The 21,565-nt window shown below is 37.4% G+C and overlaps 1 long non-coding RNA gene across 2 annotated transcripts; it reads left to right on the top strand.

Annotated features, from left to right (window-relative positions):
- The first annotated feature begins 1,355 nt into the window (after positions 1–1,355).
- Positions 1,356–21,536, top strand: LOC132058900 (uncharacterized). Of its 2 annotated transcripts, XR_009415452.1 has the most exons (3): positions 1,356–3,806; positions 5,926–6,530; positions 21,159–21,536. It is a non-coding gene; the product is annotated as an uncharacterized LOC132058900 (long non-coding RNA). The 2 variants fall into 2 exon arrangements; XR_009415443.1 differs by lacking the exon at positions 1,356–3,806 and having other exon boundaries at positions 5,467–6,530.
- Positions 21,537–21,565: the final 29 nt, after the last annotated feature.

Genomic DNA, 21,565 nt, shown 5'->3' with positions numbered 1-21,565 from the left:
ATATATAAAGTTGACTAAAATAACCTTACAGTTAAACACTAAGTTTTTTGAAAAATATATTTTAAAAAAAATTAAAAAATGGCTTTTAATCAATTTGGAATATATATATATATATATATATATATATATATATATATATATATATATATATATATATATATATATATATATATATATATATATATATATAAATCAATTTCAAAAATATATAAAAAAAAGTTTTTTTATATTTCGTGGATTGTTCCACGAAATGCAAAATCGAAAATAAAAAAAAAAAAACATATTTCGTGGATTGTTCCACGAAATGCAAAAAAAAAAAAAAAAAAAAAAACTTTTAAATTAAAAAATAAAACAGCTTTCGTTAATATAAATAAACTTTTTTTTTTTTTTGCATTTCGTGGAACAATCCACGAAATATGTTTTTTTTTATTTTTTATTTTGCATTTCGTGGAACAATCCATGAAATATTTCATTGGTACATGAATGAAATATATATATGTATATATATATATATATATATATATATTTTCCAATTTCCTTTTTATACGAACGAAATTAGAAAAAAATTTATCCTATTTCATTTTTGTATAAACTAAACAAAGTTTTTTTTTCTTTTACACAAAAAAAGAAATTTAAAAAAAAAATTATTTCGTTTATACAAAAATGAAATAGGGAAATATAGTAATATTCTTTAATTTGATTGCATTTCGTGAAATGCTTAACGAAATAGCATTAATTTTTTTTTTTTTATTTGGCTAACAATTTGGCTAACAAAAACGAAATTAAAAAAAAAATATTTTTGTCCTATTTCGTTGGTAGTCCAACGAAATAGGCCAAAAATATTTTTATTTTTACTTTTGTTTTTTGTATAAACGAAATTAAAAAAAAAAAAAAAAATTTAATGCCATTTAGCCTGGATTTCACGAAATGCACCAAAATTAAAAAAAAAAAAAATTTATTTGACCGAAATAATTCGGGTATGAACAAGTAAGATGCGGGTATTTCGTTAGGTTATCCAACGAAATACCCATTTTGGTTTGAAAAAAAAAAGGCATACCATTTTGGTTTTTTTGTGGCAAATTTATGCCATTTAGGCTCCGGACTCTTTTGAATCTTCCCCAATAAGAGTCGCTAAGAAAAGCACCAACAAGGGAGCAAATATAGACTGTGCCAGTCCATTTGCTCACACTATTAGCAGCATCAGCATTATTTTCTTGCAGCACCCTCGTGAGGAACAACACCAAATTCACTCCAACTCCAAAAATGCCAGAGTTGCTAAAGCTTGATTCACTACATAATCATAAGAAGGTGACATTAATAATTGAAGTATTTTAAAACAAATGATATGATTTATGATAATTTTATTCCCAAAAATTATGAAATCATCAACATATGAGTGCCCACAAAAATTATATGACTTGATAACCATGCACTAAACTTTTCATTGTGTACCCAAAAAGAAAAAACTAAAACTGTCATTCTTTTTATGTAAAAGTTAATCGTATTGAACTGCTTTTTTAGAGAAAAAGTAAGCAAAATGCATCAAAAGTAACCTAGACGTTGATGAGATCTGAATGAAGTTTATGGGAAATCATTACTCAAATTTCAATAGAAAGAAAAATTTAATATCTATCCAGAACTAATGAACAAAATTACTGAATAAATTTACTGATCAGAAAATACAAGTATCTGATGAAATACGTTATGTATGTTGGAGGCAGATTCAAGATTTAAAGTTTATGGTTCTTACGACGATCTCAAGTATACAATAATAATTGAGTTCGCAATTAAAAGAAGTTTTTAAATATATTTAGCGATTTTTTTTAATACAAATAAATAGTTTGCACAAAAATTACGCGATTCACGTTAACTTAAGGCTAGATCCGTCTCTAATATACTTATTTGCATTCACTGTTTACACTAGCCAAACAAATTGACCTTAGCAATTAAAAATTAAAGTGGGAATATATATTGTTTGATCACGGTCAGATCGATAAATGTCTACATAAAACATACATATCATGCGTTCATTTTTAATTCAAACACAGAATGTAAATAAATTTTTTACATGAAATAATTAAAGGGGCAGACACCTAACTCAGACATATCATTATCAAACAAGTATTTGTGTATATATATTGTATAAATACATGTATATTTGTATTTACATGAAAATGCAAAAAGCTAGGGATAAGTCATTGTCCAGATCACATAAATTGCCCCACCACATCATAGTTTTGTCAAGGATGACGTAGTAACCCTACCACACTCAATTTTCCTAGGTATGTGTCAATGATGTCATTTGCCAATAGTGCATGCTTTTCTCGTCACTTCACCATCCCATCTTTTTTCTTCCACACGAATTTTGCTATTCTTGAGTCTAGCCAAATCCCTATCCCCGTACGGACAAAGATTACATGTTTAAAAAAATATACTCATTTATTTTCTTATAAGCAGACAAATTCTCGAAGGTCAGTAATGTACTGTTCGACATTCAGATCGATAAGTAATAAGTTCGCTTTTATCTTTCTCCATTTTACAGTCGGCAAAGTTTGAATTTCTTAAGTACGTATTATCATATCACGTATTATTAGTGGCGGAATCAGAATTTTTACTTAGGGGGTTCAGAAATATGAAGAAGTAAATATACAAAGAAGCCAAGGGAGTTCAACATCTATTATATATATATAAGATAATAACTTTAACCTTAGATATACAGTGTAATTATTCGCCGAGGGGATTCGAACTCCCTGGAGCCTATCTAGCTCCGCCCCTGCATATTGCTATCTTATCTAATAGATATTTCCTGTCTCATTTTTCTTATTAGTTTGTCCCCAAAAAATCGATAAATTTCTATATTTAGAAATTATTTAACTTAATGAGATGATTTATAACCACATAAGTATTTAAAATTTATTTTGGACCATATATTTTAAAAGTCTTCTTTTATTTTTTAAACTTTGTGTCAAGTTAAACTAATGCAGACAGAGGAAGTAAAACCCTACAAGCAAAAAACTTATTTGTCATTTTTTCTTATAACCAACAAAGTTTCGACAATTAGTAGTGTCCTATTCGAAACTCAAAGAGATTATGAGTCTGATTATTTATTCCTCATTTAAATATCAGACTATTATCTACAATAAAATTCGAGCTCGTGGTATGCGCTTAATATATACCTATATCACGTATTATTCTCTTACCAATAGATAAAACCTTAAAGAAAACAAACCTATTACCAATTTTTCTTATAACCAACAAATTCCTTAGCGTTAGTAGCATACTGTTCGAATATATAATGAACTCATTTTTTATATTTTTCACTTAATATCATACTTTTATAGAAGTATAATATGTTCAAACTTGTGACGTGCACTTAACTTATGAGAAGAATACATAAATACCCCCTTGGAAATGACACATTTTTTCAATAAGACACCTAAACTTTGCGGGGGTCCTAACACCCCCTTAATCTTGTTTACAGTGGATTTATCACCCCCTTATGAGCCTACTTGGCATATAGAGTGTATTCACTCTCCAATAGCGCGTGAGGTAAGTTTTTTTTTTGTTTTTTTTTTTTAATTCATTTCAGCATTTGTTTCATTAAAAATACCTTTTCCTTTTACTTTATTTATTTTATTTAATATTTTCTTTTCCCTTATCTTCTTCAAAGAAGAAGACCCAATTGGTTACCCTTTTTTTTCTTCTATGGACTTTTCCAAATCGTCCTTATTCTCTGTCTTTTTTTGCTTTTGATTTTTGTTATGGAGATTGGGGTAAGTCATTGGAGATGGAATAGTGGTTTGAAGGTGATTTCTAATTTTTAAAGTTTGATTTGGTGATGGTTAATGCTATTTTGATTGGAGATGGAATGATGGTTCTTCCAATTCTGGCCGGTTTGAAAAACAATACTTTTGTTTTCTATCTTATTCTTTTTTTTTAGTTGGGTTCATTAATTTTTTTTCCCTCCTAAAAATGGAGGTTGAAAGTGGTGAGGTTAAGGGATATTGATTTGGGGGTAAGAAGTTGGATAGATGTCGATTTAAATTTCAGATTTGGTTTGGTGCTAATTTTAATTATTTGGTGGTAGTTTGACAACTTTCGGTGGTGCTGTGGTGGAATTGGTGGTGCAGTGGCGGTTATGAGGTGGCTAAGGTGGGGGGAACTTCTATAGAAGTTGAGGTGAAAAAGAAGGGGGGAAAGAAAAATAAAAGAAAAGAAAGAAAAGGAATCAAATAGGAAAAATAAAAAATAAAAAAATTTAAAAATCAATTTGACACGTGGCAAGTGATGATTGGTGCATGAGTTGCACAAATCTTCTTATACTTGGGGTTGATCGAAAAAGCGTGAATATATACTATTTTGAAGTTGTTCAGGGGGGTCATAGGATCCCCGCAAAGTTAAGGTGTCTTATTAAAAAAAGATGTCATCTCCAAGAGAGTATTTATGTATTCTCTCCTTAACTTATATATCATGTGTTACGCTCGTACCGACATTAAAAAAACTCTTAAGGGCCAAAGTTTTAACATATTTGAAAGCTGTCAAAATGCCTAGCAATCATACTCGCGTCTTTTTTGATAGACGTCTTTGTATTACTGCAAAGTGTTAGGCTTTGGCCCTTTCTTAGTCTTGTCATTTTGTAGCTTCCTAACATATGATAGCTGGCTTCATTTACTCCACAATCATATGATCTCTTTTTTTAAAAAAAATCTATTTTCTACACCCCACAAAAAAAAAAAGGATTGGAATAAGCAGAGAAGTGCATATTTGTGTACATGTTTTTGTGGGAAATCTTACGGAAAATACTTCATCACGAACACTTGTAGGGACTTCTCTTCATCACGAACACTTGTAATGACTTCTCTTCAACACGAACACTTGTAGGAACTTCTTCTAAGCTTGAAGAAAATACTTGATCACGAACAATTGTAGAGAATTCTTCGTAGCTTGAGGCATGCCAATGGCACTGTCCTTATGGATTTCACCGTATGGGTGTATCCTCCAGATTCAACAAGCTCTTCTAGTACAAAACTAGGAGCCAGAATCTAACAAAGATTAACCAAAAGAAAACCCAGCACCAGAAAATAAAGTAGGATTTATTATATTTTTTCTCATAAAAGAGAAAGAGTTGTGACTATATATAGGAGGATTAAGTCCCAGCCAATTATGATAGCCAATAACGTTTCGTTGGTAATTGTCAAAGAAAATTGAAAACTCTTTAATGGATTAATTGCCATTGTCATGGCTAAAGTTAACGTTGGGATGATAACGTTAGAGCGGCCATCAAAGCTATTCAATAGTCATTAGGAAGAATAATGGCCAATCAAGATGGGGGTGATTAATGACTTTTGATCATGGCTAGTAAAGAATAAAAATATTTCTTTTGTATTAAAGCCAATAAAAAACCTCAGAAATAATCATTTTATTTTTGAGATATTAAATAGAAAATAATATTTTCTAACAGTTTTAAGCATAAAATTTGATTCTAACTCAATCTTAAAATATAGTTTAAGCAGTGAAAATTGCGTAAGATCATATAAAAACACTATTATTTATATAGTTAACTTGTATTTGAAATATTAATGCACTCTATATTTAGTGTGGATTAATAACAGTAACATACCTCACGTTGTGGGATTTTACTGGGTTGTTGTTGTTGTTGTTGTAGAAGTTTGAGTAGCATACGAAGAGCGCGATAATAGATTGGAAAAGAAGTTGTAAAAGTTGCTTAATAGATTAGGAAAGCTATGAACTTAATTATACGTTGCGTTAATTGGCATCGAATGAAAGTTTTTTCTGAGAAAATGGTTTTTGCTCTGTACAACTTGTGCTAACTTCTTAGATAAATGTGAGAATAGTATATACTATCTCGCCATTTATGGCTCTCTAAAATCATGTACTATTTCTTATGTTTGCCTCTTGATTCAGAAATGAAGAGTGGTTACTACTTGCGTGCTATATATCTTTTCTATGTGTGGAGAAGCATGAGTACACCATTCAGCTGCTAGTATATTGGCAGTTGAAGGTCATGCTGGTATAAGGCTATTATAGTTTGCGTATGGAGTCTCAATTTGGAAAAATCGGAGATGTTGCGACCCCATTAGTAGTCATTTTGAAACTACCTCTTCATTAATTTAAGGGTCTTGCTTCTTTTGTTACTTCAGAATAGAAAAAGGAGAGCAGGGTGTTACAGAATACAATGCCGATGATGGAAGGTGGATAACTTCGGGGCAGTTCTCTAGCATGGATGGAAGTGCCTTGAATAGCTGCAACTGGTTGTGCCTCCTAGTGTATATGTCTTGTTTGGTTACCCGGGAATAGAAAAGATGAGCAACTTATGTGGAGATTTCAGATGATGCTGAGGTTAGATAGTCTCTAGGTATGGAGTACTGAAGTATTATGGACCCAAACGGAGCATTTATGATATTGAGAATACATACAGCCGACCCCAACTACCTTGGGATTAGGCGTAATTGTTATTGTTGTTGTTTCAGATGAGGAAGTCTTTTCTCGAGCTCTCAAGCGTTTTACTGGTTTGTGATACCACTTCTCCTTTTTTTAGCTTGTGTCTGATGTTTGTTGTTATACCCCGTAGTTTCGGTACGTTGAAATTCATTAGGCATTAGCTATTCAAGTGCAAACATCAGAGTTATGGTCAAGGAAATGCAAGATCATAGGTACTCGCGTTACAATTACAAGAGTCCGAGTTCGCGTAACAGGATATACGTGAAGTGGGAGATCAGTGAACTAAGGGAATTAAGCTTCCGAGACTTTGAAGGAAAGTTGGGCAAGGTTGGAACAAAAATTTTGGTCTAACTGGAAGAAAGAATGTGTTTTAGTATATTAAGAGTTTTGGAGGGAAACAAAAGTCTAAAGTGAAGTTCGGGAAGTCTAGTTCCCAACGCAACAAACCACTCCTCAATCGGACATCGGGGTAAGGAGATATGGACGTTACAAGTCGCGCTGGCAGACAGGAAAATGCTCTGCGCGAACGCGCCTGGGAGTGGCGCGAACGCGCAGAAGGCCAAGGGCCAAAACAGAGCGAACGCGCCACTATGAGGCACGAACGCGCTGAACAAATTATAAGCCCGGGTTCAGGATGAAGGCTATATTATAAGAATGTGATAATAACATATATATATATATATATATATATATATATGACATTTGGAGACCATATGGGGTGAATTGGTTCGTATGACACTTAATGAGAAACCCTCGTTGCTGCACGCTAAGTGGGGTCCACACGTCGGAGTTTTATAAAGGACATATGAAGAGACATATGAGTAGTGCATGAAAGGTGGAGCAAGTCCTAAGAAGGACCCATAAGCCAAATATGGGCATAAGCCTTCCAAAAGGGCGATTTAAAGAAACATTTTCGGATGATCTGACTTGGAGGGGCAAAAACGGTATTATAAGTTTGGAATTTGGAAAAACGCAAAGAATTAAAGTTGTAGATAATTGAAATATCTTTCCAACCATAGGTCGTGGGCCCCCACACAATATTGGAATCAATAGTTATGACCTTTTTACTGAACAAAGGTGCAGTCAGAAAAACTGAACCAGCGCGAACGCGCCCAAATGGGGCTCGAACGCGCTGAAGGAAAAATAGGTCGGTCCAGGCAGAACCTGGACCGTTCTATAAAAGGGAAAGGGGGAGACCCCCTATTTTCGTCCCAAACCACCCAAAACCTTCCCAAAAACTCCAGTAAATTCCCCAACCACCCACCACCAATTTTTAACCCAAAACCAGGTATAATTCCCAAATTTCGGTCCGGACGGCGTATAGTTGCAACTACAAAATTATGTATTAATGCGTTGTGGCTTAAGTTCAAGGTGAAGGAGTGAAGATATAGTATTATTATCACGGGAAAGGTATGAATCTCTTTCTATTTGTGTTTGTATTGATTTATTTACGAAGAAGGAGCTGTAAAATTGTGATAAAATGGTTATGTGATGGAATTATGGGACAAACACCATATGGGGCGTGTATGAAGTGTTTTGAAGTTGGAAATATTATGTTTAATGTTGGTATTGTTGTGATTGTGTTGGTTGTTGAATTGAGAATTCGGGCTAGGCATATAAACAGGGGAGATGCTGCCCAAATTTCTGTAAAATTAAGTGCTAGTCGAAATTGAAGTTTTAAGAATCTATGGCTAATGTTTGATACCAAATGATGTTATTGTAGATTTTGGAGAAGCCGTGACGTAAGTTTGGATTAATTTAGGAAGCGGACGAGGTATGTAAAGCTTACATCTTTCTTTATTTTGGCATGTCTTAGATGCCAAGTAAGGTGTGATATTGATATGTATATTCGGGTTATTCTATTCTGTGATTCCGACATCCGTATGCATAGGTAGTCAAATTATGTTCCCCCCCCCCCCCTAATTTAAGTATCTAATAATTAAACAGAATTCGATTTAACCATTCGAAATACGTATCCCGATATAAACATATGAGCTCTAAGCATCCGGATATAGATATTCCCGATGTAAATATTTGACACAAGTGTTCCTTGACATGAGAAATTCGATACAAGAAATTTGGAATAGGTATTCCGATTTGAGTATTCGATATAATTATGAGTATTCCTAACCTTGATATAAATATTCCGACATAAGTGTTTCGATATAAGTATTCTGATATAAATATTCTGATAAGAAGATTCTGATATAAGTATTCCGTTATGAATAATCCGTTATGAACGTCTGATTATTTCATCGGGTCTTGGGTTATGTGCATTTAGTTTCTCAATTGCTAAATCTGTTCGTGCATATGCTACGATTTCCTTCGCCGAGTCCCGGGCTATTGTTTATTTCGTGCGCATTATGACATATTCGGCGGTATATGATGTGTTACGATTTCCGAGACCTCGCCATAGGGCCGATTCGTCCATGGTGTTATGATGTGATATGGCTTCTGATATATTCTGATGATATGATGTGTATGATGTTACGATGTGTTCGGAGCTTGTACGGAGATTTGAAATCTTCTGGAGTATGATGTGTTGTGGCACCAGCGTCAGGGGTGACCACGTTCCTGAGCCCATGCATGATTTTTATTTGCATATATGATATGCTATTCATTTGCATTATGATATAATGATTTGATAATGTGTCAAATACGTATTAATGTTTACGTTACAATGCATATCGTACATATGTTCGTACATCCGGATATGGTTATGATTTCGTCTGATATACTTGTACATTTGATTCTCGATTATGATTACGATTGTATTTCTGCCTTTCATGTGATGATATGACGCATCGACCCCGATTCTTCGGGGGGCGAGTCCCTCACGCGGGTACACGGACATCGTTACTGTTACATATATATATAGTTTCGGCGAGATTGGCGAGCTCCATTTCCCTCCGAGTGTCGCCGATGATATGATCTATTTTCTATATATGTGACTTCGATGTTTGTTAGAGACTTTGAAAGAAGAATCGTGGGTTCCGAGATCCGTGTTTTGAGCGGCCTTGTTTGCTATGGTGGCACGATATCCTATATGTTTGTACACTGTATGTATGTTCGTGTGTATGTACATTCCGCGGCTCTACGGATTTGATCGTATGTTCGTTATGTTTGATACGCGTCCGCAAGACGATGTTTGATTTGAAACGATATAAAGAAAGTCTTTTTCGTACGCTTTTATTATGTGATTTGATTTGGAAATTTGAAAGGAATATGTATGAAATATTACGGAGTTTGAGGGTTCGCTCGGCTCCTATGTGGGGTCGGGTGCCCATCACACCCGATCGGAAGATTAGGGTGTGACAAAGTGGTATCCGAGCGAGGTCGTCCTAGGGGGTTGTACCAAAGTCGTGTCCGGTAGAGTCGTGTTTATGGTGTGAAGCGCGCCACATTTATAAACGAGGAGGCTACGGGCATCTAGGATTGTTACTCTTCTTTGGCATCATAGATCGTGCGATAGAGCCAAGTTATAGGAAATGAAATCTCTTACGTAAGACCTTACATACGACGGAAAAGGTAAGTGGTGACATGGAAAGTCGCGGAAGTACGACATAATTGTTCGGTATGGAAGTTACAAAGCACGCGGTGGTAAAGATATGAAAGATATATATACATATATATGTTCTGTAAGGCATTATTGATATTCGCTGTGTACAGGGGAATGGCATGAGAAGAACAAGGTTTGGTGAAGGATTCGGAAAGTTGACAATTTAATTTGCTTCGGATATTGTGAATATTGAGAGCCGTGTGGGATGATACGGACAATATGATGTGATATGTATATATGATGATGGCCATAATGGCAACAAAGGTGTCTCCCCGTTATCATCGGGGATAGGGAACCTACAATGAAAGGTAGTTATTACTAGAAATAATAGGTGAACACGAGGGTCAAAAAGGAAAATATTTTGAAAGAGTTGTGGAAATAGTAGCTTGATAAAAGTTGCCCGGAATTTGTAGGCCTCGACTAACCCCAACTCGTGTATAAGTTAAGGTCATACGCGGAGGTGGACGCGATTAAGAAGACGTTAAGGCCCTAAAATCCACCAAAGTTTCAAGTAAGCGTGCTCGATTTGGGAGGACTTTAGGATGGGTACTAGGCGAAGTTTTTTAAAGTCTTACAAACTCGGTCGGTTTAGATAAAGAGAAGCTCGGTTAATCTAAGGAATAATGAGAAAAAAATTGTGACGAATAGGAATGTAACCAATCGAGAGGTCGCGTAGAAATGTCGGGGACGTAAACCGGTGGAGGAGGTGCGACATAGCTTTAAAAACGGGTAAGTTGAATAGCGTTGAAATATTTTGTGAACAAGATGATAGCAATTATATATACGTATGTATATGATATCCCAAAGTTAAGTGGCTATGTTGGATCCCGAATCGATGTTGAGACATATTGGAAAAGATAAATTGGACAAGGTAACGAAGTTCAAGTGAGAAGAAAATATAAATGGCACGGATGTTATAAGGCAAGTTGGTCGCGTTTTCACTACGGGTTAAGCTTGGAAAGTTCTAATGCAATGATATTAGGAAAAAGAAAGAAAGTGAGTAAATAAATTAGGGAATCCAAATCGGAATAAAGTGTTTGAAGATATCTTGTAAGCAAGATAGTAGGGACTATAATCGTGTAATAGTGTAAGTACATCCCTATACATGGTTAGATCGGCGAGAGATGCAAATGTAAGATGAAGACAATTGACACCACAACATCTTGGATATGGAAGGCATTAGGCTACGAGCAGTAACGAGGTCAAGTGGGAAAATATATAAGTAGGATGCGGAATGTCACAAGAGCAGAGTCGATGTTGTTTTCACTACAAGTTAAGCTTCGAAAGTGTTAATACAACGATATTTGAGAAAGGAAAGATACGACGTAAATGAATGCTTAACAAGGAATAAAAGTTTAACCCGAGAGATTGGATCTTATTACATGGTTTAGGGCAAAGGTTGCGTAAAAGACGTGGCTTTTGTTAAGGTATTGTACACCCAATAAGCAAGGGAGGAGACAATTTGAGAAGCTGAAGAAAAGATGAAGAAGAAATATGATTGGTAGATGAGCCTGCATACTATAGTAACAAAGGAAACCCCCCCGAGAACCTTATAAGACCTTATGCGACTAGTTTAACATTCGAGGACGAATGTTTTAAAGGGGGGAAGGATGTTATACCCCGTAGTTTCGGTACGTTGAAATTCATTAGGCATTAGCTATTCAAGTGCAAACATCAGAGTTATGGTCAAGGAAATGCAAGATCATAGGTACTCGCGTTACAATTACAAGAGTCCGAGTTCGCGTAACAGGATATACGTGAAGTGGGAGATCGTGAACTAAGGGAATTAAGCTTCCGAGGCTTTGAAGGAAAGTTGGGCAAGGTTGGAACAAAAATTTTGGTCTAACTGGAAGAAAGAATGTGTTTTAGTATATTAAGAGTTTTGGAGGGAAACAAAAGTCCAAAGTGAAGTTAGGGAAGTCTAGTTCCCAACGCAACAAACCACTCCTCAATCGGACATCGGGGTAAGGAGATATGGACGTTACAAGTCGCGGGGCGGCGGACGGGAAAATGCTCGCGCGAACGCGCTCGGGAGTGGCGCGAACGCGCGAAGGCCAAGGGCCAAAACAGCGCGTGAACGCGCCACTGAGGCGCGAACGCGGCCGAACAAATTATAAGCCCGGAAGGCTTCGTGAATGAAGGCTATATATATATATATATATATATATATATATATATATATATATATATATATATATATATATATATATATAGACCATATGGGGTGAATTGGTTCGTATGACACTTAATGAGAAACCCTCGTTGCTGCACGCTAAGTGGGGTCCACACGTCGGAGTTTTATAAAGGACATATGAAGAGACATATGAGTAGTGCATGAAAGGTGGAGCAAGTCCTAAGAAGGACCCATAAGCCAAATATGGGCATAAGCCTTCCAAAATGGCGATTTAAAGAAAAATTTTCGGATGATCTGACTTGGAGGGGCAAAAACGGTATTATAAGTTTGGAATTTGGAAAAACACAAAGAATGAAAGTTGTAGATAATTGAAATAGATTTCCAACCATAGGTCGTGGGCCCCCACACGATATCGGAATCAAGAGTTATGACCTTTTTACTGAACAAAGGTGCAGTCGAAAACCGAAGACGAACGCGCCCCGAAAGGGGCGCGAACGCGCCGAAGGAAAAATAGGTCGGTCCAGGCGAACACGGACCGTTCTATAAAAGGGGAGACCCCCTATTTTCGTCCCAAACCACCCAAAACCTTCCCAAAAACTCCGAAAAATTCCCCAACCACCCACCACCAATTTTAACCCAAAACCGGTATAATTCCCAAATTTCGGTCCGGACGGCGTATAGTTGCAACTACAAAATTGTGTATTAATGCGTTGTGGCTTAAGTTCAAGGTGAAGGAGTGAAGATATAGCATTATTATCGCGGGAAAGGTATGAATCTCTTTCTATTTGTGTTCGTATTGATTTATTTACGAAGAAGGAGCTATAAAATTGTGATAAAATGGTTATGTGATGGAATTATGGGACAAACACCATATGGGGCGTGTATGAAGTGTTTTGAAGTTGGAAATATTATGTTTAATGTTGGTATAGTTGTGATTGTGTTGGTTGTTGAATTGAGAATTCGGGCTAGGCATATAAACAGGGGAGATGCTGCCCAAATTTCTGTAAAATTAAGTGCTAGTCGAAATTGAAGTTTTAAGAATCTATGGCTAATGTTTGATACCAAATGATGTTATTGTAGATTTTGGAGAAGCCGTGACGTAAGTTTGGATTAATTTAGGAAGCGGACGAGGTATGTAAGGCTTACCCTTTCTTTATTTTGGCATGTCTTAGAGCCAAGTAAGGTGTGATATTGATATGTATATTCGGGTTATTCTATTCTGTGATTCCGAATCGTTTAGAGTCGTATGTTCCCCCCCTAATTTAAGTATCTAATAATTACGACGGACGAATTCGATTTAACCATTGGTATACGTATCCCGATATAAACATTCGGTTAAGCATCCGGATATAGATATTCTGATGTAAATATTTGACACAAGTGTTCTGACATGAGAAATTCTGATACAAGAAATTTGGAATAGGTATTCTGATTTGAGTATTCTGATATAAGTATGAGTATTCCTAACCTTGATATAAATATTCCGACATAAGTGTTTCGATATAAGTATTCTGATATAAATATTCTGATAAGAAGATTCTGATATAAGTATTCCGTTATGAATAATCCGTTATGAACGTCTGATTATTTCATCGGGTCTTGGGTTATGTGCATTTAGTTTCTCACTACTCTGTTCGTGCATATGCTACGATTTCCTTCGCCGAGTCCCGGGCCGGTTTATTTCGTGCGCATTATGACATATTCGGCAGTATGATGTGTTACGATTTCCGAGACCTCGCCATAGGGCCGGTTACCGTCTATGGTGTTATGATGTGATATGGCTTCTGATGTGTATATGTTACGATGTGTTCGAGCTTGTACGGAGATTTGAAATCTTCTCTCGATATGATGTGTATGATTCCCCGACCCCGACTAAGTGGGGTCCACGATTTTATAAAGGACATATGAAGAGAGACATATGAGTAGTGCATGAAAGGTGGAGCAAGTCCTAAGAAGGACCCATAAGCCAAATATGGGCATAAGCCTTCCAAAAGGCGATTTAAAGAAACATTTTCGGATATCCGACTTGGAGGGGCAACAACGGTATTATAAGTTTGGAATTTGGAAAAACGCAAAGAAAGAAAGTTGTAGATAATTGAAATAGCTTTCCAACCATAGGTCGTGGGCCCCCACACGATAGCGGAATCAAGAGTTATGACCTTTTTACTGAACAAAGGTGCAATCGGCGAACCGACGAACGTTCTGAAGCGAACGCCCGAAGGAAAATAGGTCGCATGATTTTTTTTTTCGTCCCAAACCACCCAAAACCTTCCCAAAAACTCCATGTTCCCCACATTTTTAACCCAAAACCGCATAATTCCCAAATTTCGGTCCCGGACGGCGTATAGTTGCAACTACAAAATTGTGTATTAATGCGTTGTGGCTTAAGTTCAAGGTGAAGGAGTGAAGATATAGCATTATTATCGCGGGAAAGGTATGAATCTCTTTCTATTTGTGTTCGTATTGATTTATTTACGAAGGAGGCCGTACATGGAATTATGGGACAAACACCATATGGGGCGTGTATGAAGTGTTTTGAAGTTGGAAATATTATGTTTAATGTTGGTATAGTTGTGATTGTGTTGGTTGTTGAATTGAGAATTCGGGCTGTATATAAACATTTGAAAATTAAGTGCTAGTCGAAATTGAAGTTTTAAGAATCTATGGCTAATGTTTGATACCAAATGATGTTATTGTATATTTTGGAGAAGCCGTGACGTAAGTTTGGATTAATTTAGGAAGCGGACGAGGTATGTAAGGCTTACCCTTTCTTTCTTTCTTTTGGCATGTCTTAGAGCCAAGTAAGGTGTGATATTGATATGTATATTCGGTTTATTCTATTCGTGATTAGAATCGGGAGTCGTATGTTCCCCCCCTAATTTAAGTATCTAATAATTAAGCATTTAACCATTCGGTATACGTATCCCGATATAAACATTCGGTGCTTTCATAGATATTCGATGTAAATATTTGACTTTTCGACATGAGAAATTTCGATACAAGAAATTTGGAATAGGTATTCGATTTGAGTATTGATATAAGTATGAGTATTCCCTCGACATAAGTGTTTCGATATAAGTATTCGATATAAATATTCGATGAAGATTCGATATAAGTATTAGTTATGAATAATCCGTTATGAACGTGATTATTTTCATGGGTCTTGGTTATGTGCATTTAGTTTCTCACTACTTTTCGTGCATATGCTACGATTTCCTTCGCCGAGTCCCGGCCGGTTTATTTCGTGCGCATTATGACATATTCGGCGGTATGATGTGTTACGATTTCCGAGACCTCGCTTGTAAATAGGTTACGATTGGTGTTATGATGTGATATGGCTTCGATATATTCGATGATATGATGTGTATGATGTTACGATGTGTTCGGAGCTTGTATTTGAAATTCGGAGTATGATGTGTTGTGGCACCGGCGTCGGGGTGACCGCGTTCCGCCGAGCCCATGCATGATTTTTATTTGCATTCTGTACATTTGCATTACGGTTCGTTTGATCTGTCACGATATTTGTTTATTATGTATCGATACATATGTTGTACATCCGGATACGGATTTCGTTCCTTTGATTGGATTATGATTAATTTCTTTGTATTTCCGCCTTTCATACTCGGTACATATTCCGTCGACCCCCTTTCTTCGGGTCGCGTTTCATGCCACGGTACACCCGATGATGATCGAGAAGACTTTGCTGGAGGATTTCGATCTGGAAATTTGAAGTCGAAGGAATATGTGTTAGGAAGTCGTGGGTACGAGGGTTGTTTTGAGCGGCCTTGTTTGCTATGGTGGCGGCCTATATGTTTGTACATGTATGTATGTTCGGCCCATTCCGCACGGACCTTGATACGATATGTTCGTTATGTTTGATACGCGTGACGACAAAGTGTCTTTATCGCTTCATGATTTGATGCGTTGAAAGGAATATGTATGAAATTGGAGTAAGTTCGCTCGGCCGTAAGTCGGGTGCCCATCACACGATCAGAGTCTTTGTGGTATATGGTGTGCAAAGTCGTGTCCACATGTTTATGGTGTGAAATACCACATTTATAAACGGAGGCTACGGGGCATCTAGGGATTGTTGACCTTCTTTCTGTCCTAGATCGTGCGATAGAGCCAAGCTATAGGAAATGAAATCTCTTACGTAAGCCTTACATACGACGGAAAAGGTAAGTGGTGACATGGAAAGTCGCAGGGGTAAGTACTGACATAATTGTTCTGTTATCTGAAGTTGGAAGTTCTGGGTGGCTGGGATATGGTATATATATACATATATATGTTCTGTAAGGCATTATTGATATTCGCTGTGTACAGGGGAATGGCATGAGAAGAACAAGGTTTGGTGAAGGATTCGGAAAGTTGACAATTTAATTTGCTACAGGATATTAGGTGAAAGCAGTGAGTAGGAATTCGAACGGACTGATATCTGGGCATTTATGAAGTAATGGCAACAAAGGTGTATCTGTTATCATCGGGGATCTGGGAACCTAGGATGAAAGGTAGTTATACACGAAAGTGAAAGGTGAACACTGAGGGTCAAAAAGGGTAAAATGGTAATTGTGGAAGAAAGGACTTGTTACGAGGGTGCCCTGGAATTTGTAGGGCCTCGACTAACCCCAACTCGTGTAGTAAAGGTCATACGCGGAGGTGGACGCGATTACAGAAGCGTTAAGGCCCTAAAATCCACCAAAGTTTCAAGGTTAAGCGTGCTCAGGTGGGAGCAATTTTAGGATGGGTGACCCCCCTGGGAAGTTTTCTTAAAGTCTTACAAACTCAGTCGTGAGAAGCAAATGAGAAGCTCGGTTAATCTAAGGAATAATTAGAGTTTGCATAGCGGGCAGAACCCTTGAGAGGTCGCGTAGAACGAGGCAGACTAAACCAGTGAAAATGGAGGGAGGTGCATTATAGCTTTAAAAACAGGGTAAGTTGAATAGCGTTCGAAATATTTTGTGAACAAGATGATAGCAATTATATATACGTATGTATATGATATCCCTTTTATGGCTATGTTGGATCCCAGCAATCGATGTTGAGACATATTGGAAGATAGTAATTGGACAAGGTAACGAAGTTCAAGTGAGAAGAAAAATATAAATGGCACGGATGTTATAAGGCAAGTTGGTGCTGTTTTCACTACAGGTTAAGCTTGGAAAGTTCTAATGCAATGATATTAGGGAAAAGAAAGAAAGTGAGTAAATAAACGGCAAGGGAATCCAAATGCCGGAATAAAGGTGCCGCCTCATTGAGAGTGGAAATGCAGGCGGAAGGCGAAGTATAATCAGGTAATAGTGTAAGTACATCCCTAAAGGGGGGAAGCGAGTGCGAGAGATGCAAATGTAAGATGAAGACAATTGACACCACAACATCTTGGATACGGATACTTGGGCTACAGGTAAGACTCCTTGCTGAGACAAGTTAGTAGGATCTGGAAGTCAGCAATAGAGGGGTAGAAGTCAGGATGGTAATTGAGCTAGTGTCGAGGGTTAATAGTGGAGATCGTAAACGATACGACGTTGGAAAGTGGATGCTTAACAAGGGAGAAGTTTAACCCGAGAGATATTGGATCTTATTACATTGTTCGTAGGGTAAGAAGGTTGCGTACTAAAGACGTGGCTTTTGTTAAGGTATTGTGACAGAACAATAACAGGGAGGAGATAATATGAGAAATTTGAAGAAAAGATGAAGAAGAAATATGATTGGTAGATGAGGCATCGCATACTATAGTAACAAAGGAAACCCCCGAGAACCTTATAAGACCTTATGCGACTAGTTTAACATTCGAGGACGAATGTTTTAAAGAGGGAAGGATGTTATACCCCGTAGTTTCGGTACGTTGAAATTCATTAGGCATTAGCTATTCAAGTGCAAACATCAGAGTTATGGTCAAGGAAATGCAAGATCATAGGTACTCGCGTTACAATTACAAGAGTCCGAGTTCGCGTAACAGGATATACGTGAAGTGGGAGATCAGTGAACTAAGGGAATTAAGCTTCCGAGGCTTTGAAGGAAAGTTGGGCAAGGTTGGAACAAAAATTTTGGTCTAAGCTCAAGAAAGAATGTGTTTTAGTATATTAAGAGTTTTGGAGGGAAACAAAAGTCTAAAGTGAAGTTCGGGAAGTTTAGTTCCCAACGCAACAAACCACTCCTCAATCGGACATCGGGGTAAGGAGATATGGACGTTACAAGTCGCGCCGGTGGCGGACGGAAAATGCTGCGCGAACGCGCTGGGAGTGGCGCGAACGCGCGAAGGCCAGGGCCAAAACGGCGCGAACGCGCCACTAGCGCGCGAACGCGCTGAACAAATTATAAGCCCGGGTTCAGGATGAAGGCTATATTATAAGAATGTGATAATATATATATATATATATGACATTTGGAGACCATATGGGGTGAATTGGTTCGTATGACACTTAATGAGAAACCTCGTTTGCACGCTAAGTGGGGTCCACACGTCGGAGTTTTATAAAGGACATATGAAGAGACATATGAGTAGTGCATGAAAGGTGGAGCAAGTCCTAAGAAGGACCCATAAGCCAAATATGGGCATAAGCCTTCCAAAAGGGCGATTTAAAGAAACATTTTCGGATGATCTGACTTGGAGGGGCAACAACGGTATTATAAGTTTGGAATTTGGAAAAACGCAAAGAAAGAAAGTTGTAGATAATTGAAATAGATTTCCAACCATAGGTCGTGGGCCCCCACACGATAGCGGAATCAAGAGTTATGACCTTTTTACTGAACAAAGGTGCGATCGGAAAAAGCGAACCGACACGAACGCGCCCCGAATGGGGCGCGAACGCGGCCGAAGGAAAAATAGGTCGGTCCAGGCAGAACACCGGACCGTTCTATAAAAAGGGAGACCCCTATTTTCGTCCCAAACCACCCAAAACCTTCCCAAAAACTCCAAAAATTCCCCAACCACCCACCACGCTTTGAATTTTTAACCCAAAACCGGGTATAATTCCCAAATTTGGTCCAACGCATAACGTATAGTTGCAACTACAAAATTGTGTATTAATGCGTTGTGGCTTAAGTTCAAGGTGAAGGAGTGAAGATATAGCATTATTATCGCGGAAAGGTATGAATCTCTTTCTATTTGTGTTCGTATTGATTTATTTACGAAGAAGGAGAGAAAAATTGTGATAAAATGGTTATGTGATGGAATTATGGGACAAACACCATATGGGGCGTGTATGAAGTGTTTTGAAGTTGGAAATATTATGTTTAATGTTGGTATTGTTGTGATTGTGTTGGTTGTTGAATTGAGAATTCGGGCTAGGCATATAAACAGGGGAGATGCTTTTAATTTACGTAAAATTAAGTGCTAGTCGAAATTGAAGTTTTAAGAATCTATGGCTAATGTTTGATACCAAATGATGTTATTGTAGATTTTGGAGAAGCGTGACGTAAGTTTGGATTAATTTAGGAAGCGGACGAGGTATGTAAGGCTTACCCTTTCTTTATTTTGGCATGTCTTAGAGCCAAGTAAGGTGTGATATTGATATGTATATTCGGGTTATTCTATTCTGTGATTCCGAATCTGTTTAGGAGTCGTATGTTCCCCCCCTAATTTAAGTATCTAATAATTCTGACAGACGAATTCTGATTTAACCATTCTGGTATACGTATCCTGATATAAACATTCTGGTCTAAGCATCTGGATATAGATATTCTGATGTAAATATTTGACACAAGTGTTCTGACATGAGAAATTCTGATACAAGAAATTTGGAATAGGTATTCTGATTTGAGTATTCTGATATAAGTATGAGTATTCCTAACCTTGATATAAATATTCGACATAAGTGTTTCGATATAAGTATTCGATATAAATATTCGATAAGAAGATTCGATATAAGTATTAGTTATGAATAATCCATTATGAACGTCGATTATTTCATCGGGTCTTGGGTTATGTGCATTTAGTTTCTCACTACTCGTTCGTGCATATGCTACGATTTCCTTCGCGAGTCCGGGCCGGTTTATTTCGTGCGCATTATGACATATTCGGCGGTATGATGTGTTACGATTTCGAGACCTCGCCATAGGGCCGGTTACCGTCTATGGTGTTATGATGTGATATGGCTTCGATATATTCGATGATATGATGTGTATGATGTTACGATGTGTTCGGAGTTTGTACGGAGATTTGAAATCTTCTCGAGTATGATGTGTTGTGGCACCGACGTCGTCGGGGTGACCACGTTCCCCGAGCCCATGCATGATTTTTATTTGCATTCCGTACATTTGCATTGCGGCGAGTTTGATCCGTCACTACGTATTTGTTTACATAAATGCATATCGTACATATGTTCTGTACATACGGATACGGTTATGATTTCGTACTTCGCTATACTTAAATACATTTGATTACGATTATGATTACGATTTTTATTGTATTCTCACTGCTTTCATACTCGGTACATTCCGTGCGGCCCCCGCTTTCTTCGGGGCGTTTCATGCCACGCAGGTACACCCGGATGATCGAGAAGACTTTGCTAGGAGGAGTTTCGGCGAGATTGGCGAGCTCCGTTTCCCTCCGGTGTCGCCAGTCGAGCATACACGAGTTGTGACTTCGATTTGTGTTAGAGACTTTGCGTACGCAGTCGTGGGTCCGAGATACGTGTTTTTGAGCGGCCTTGTTTGCTATGGTGGCTGTGAATGGCCTATATGTTTGTACATGTATGTATGTTCAGGCGATGTACATTCCGCCTGCCTACGGATTTGATCTGATATGTTCGTTATGTTTGATACGCATGGCCGCCTAAGACGATGTCTGTTATCAGTTCCTTTGAAAGTCTTTCTGTACGCTTCATGTGATTTGATCTGGAAATTTGAAAGGAATATGTATGAAATTGGAGTCTGAGGGTTCGCTCGGCTCCGTATGTGGGGCCGGGTGCCCATCACACCCTGATCAAGATTAGGGTGTGACATTTGTGACCTGAGTTACTTTTTATACACATGGATAATCTTTTTGTTTCCTGCATCTTGTAGAGTAAAAGCTCAGTGAAGGATGGACAGTATGTCACTCTTGTCCAAAGTGGAGCACGACCAATCTAGCGTGGAAAATCTATTTACCATATACAAATTCGTAAGGTCAAAAGTTGATTTTGTGCCATAACATTTTATTTAAGTAGAAATCATGTTGTGTTGTGTAGTTGGTATCTAGGCTATAGTTTTGTCATTTTCTCTTACATACAGTTTCCTTTTTAGCTGAACTTGTTCCTTCTGTGATGAAATATAGAAGTTCCTTAAGGGTGTAATTTTTTGCGATGGCAGAGTTTTTTTTATAATTGTTACATCAATTAGGTTGCTGCATCAAACAATGTCTTCAACAATGTGGGAAATCTGATTGTCCATGGTTGACGTTTAGTTTGGCTTCTTTCTTTGATGCTAGCATA

Source organism: Lycium ferocissimum, chromosome 1 (assembly GCF_029784015.1).
Source record: "Lycium ferocissimum isolate CSIRO_LF1 chromosome 1, AGI_CSIRO_Lferr_CH_V1, whole genome shotgun sequence".
NCBI classification, from domain to species: Eukaryota; Viridiplantae; Streptophyta; class Magnoliopsida; order Solanales; family Solanaceae; genus Lycium; species Lycium ferocissimum.
This window is presented reverse-complemented; position numbering and strand designations above follow the sequence as displayed.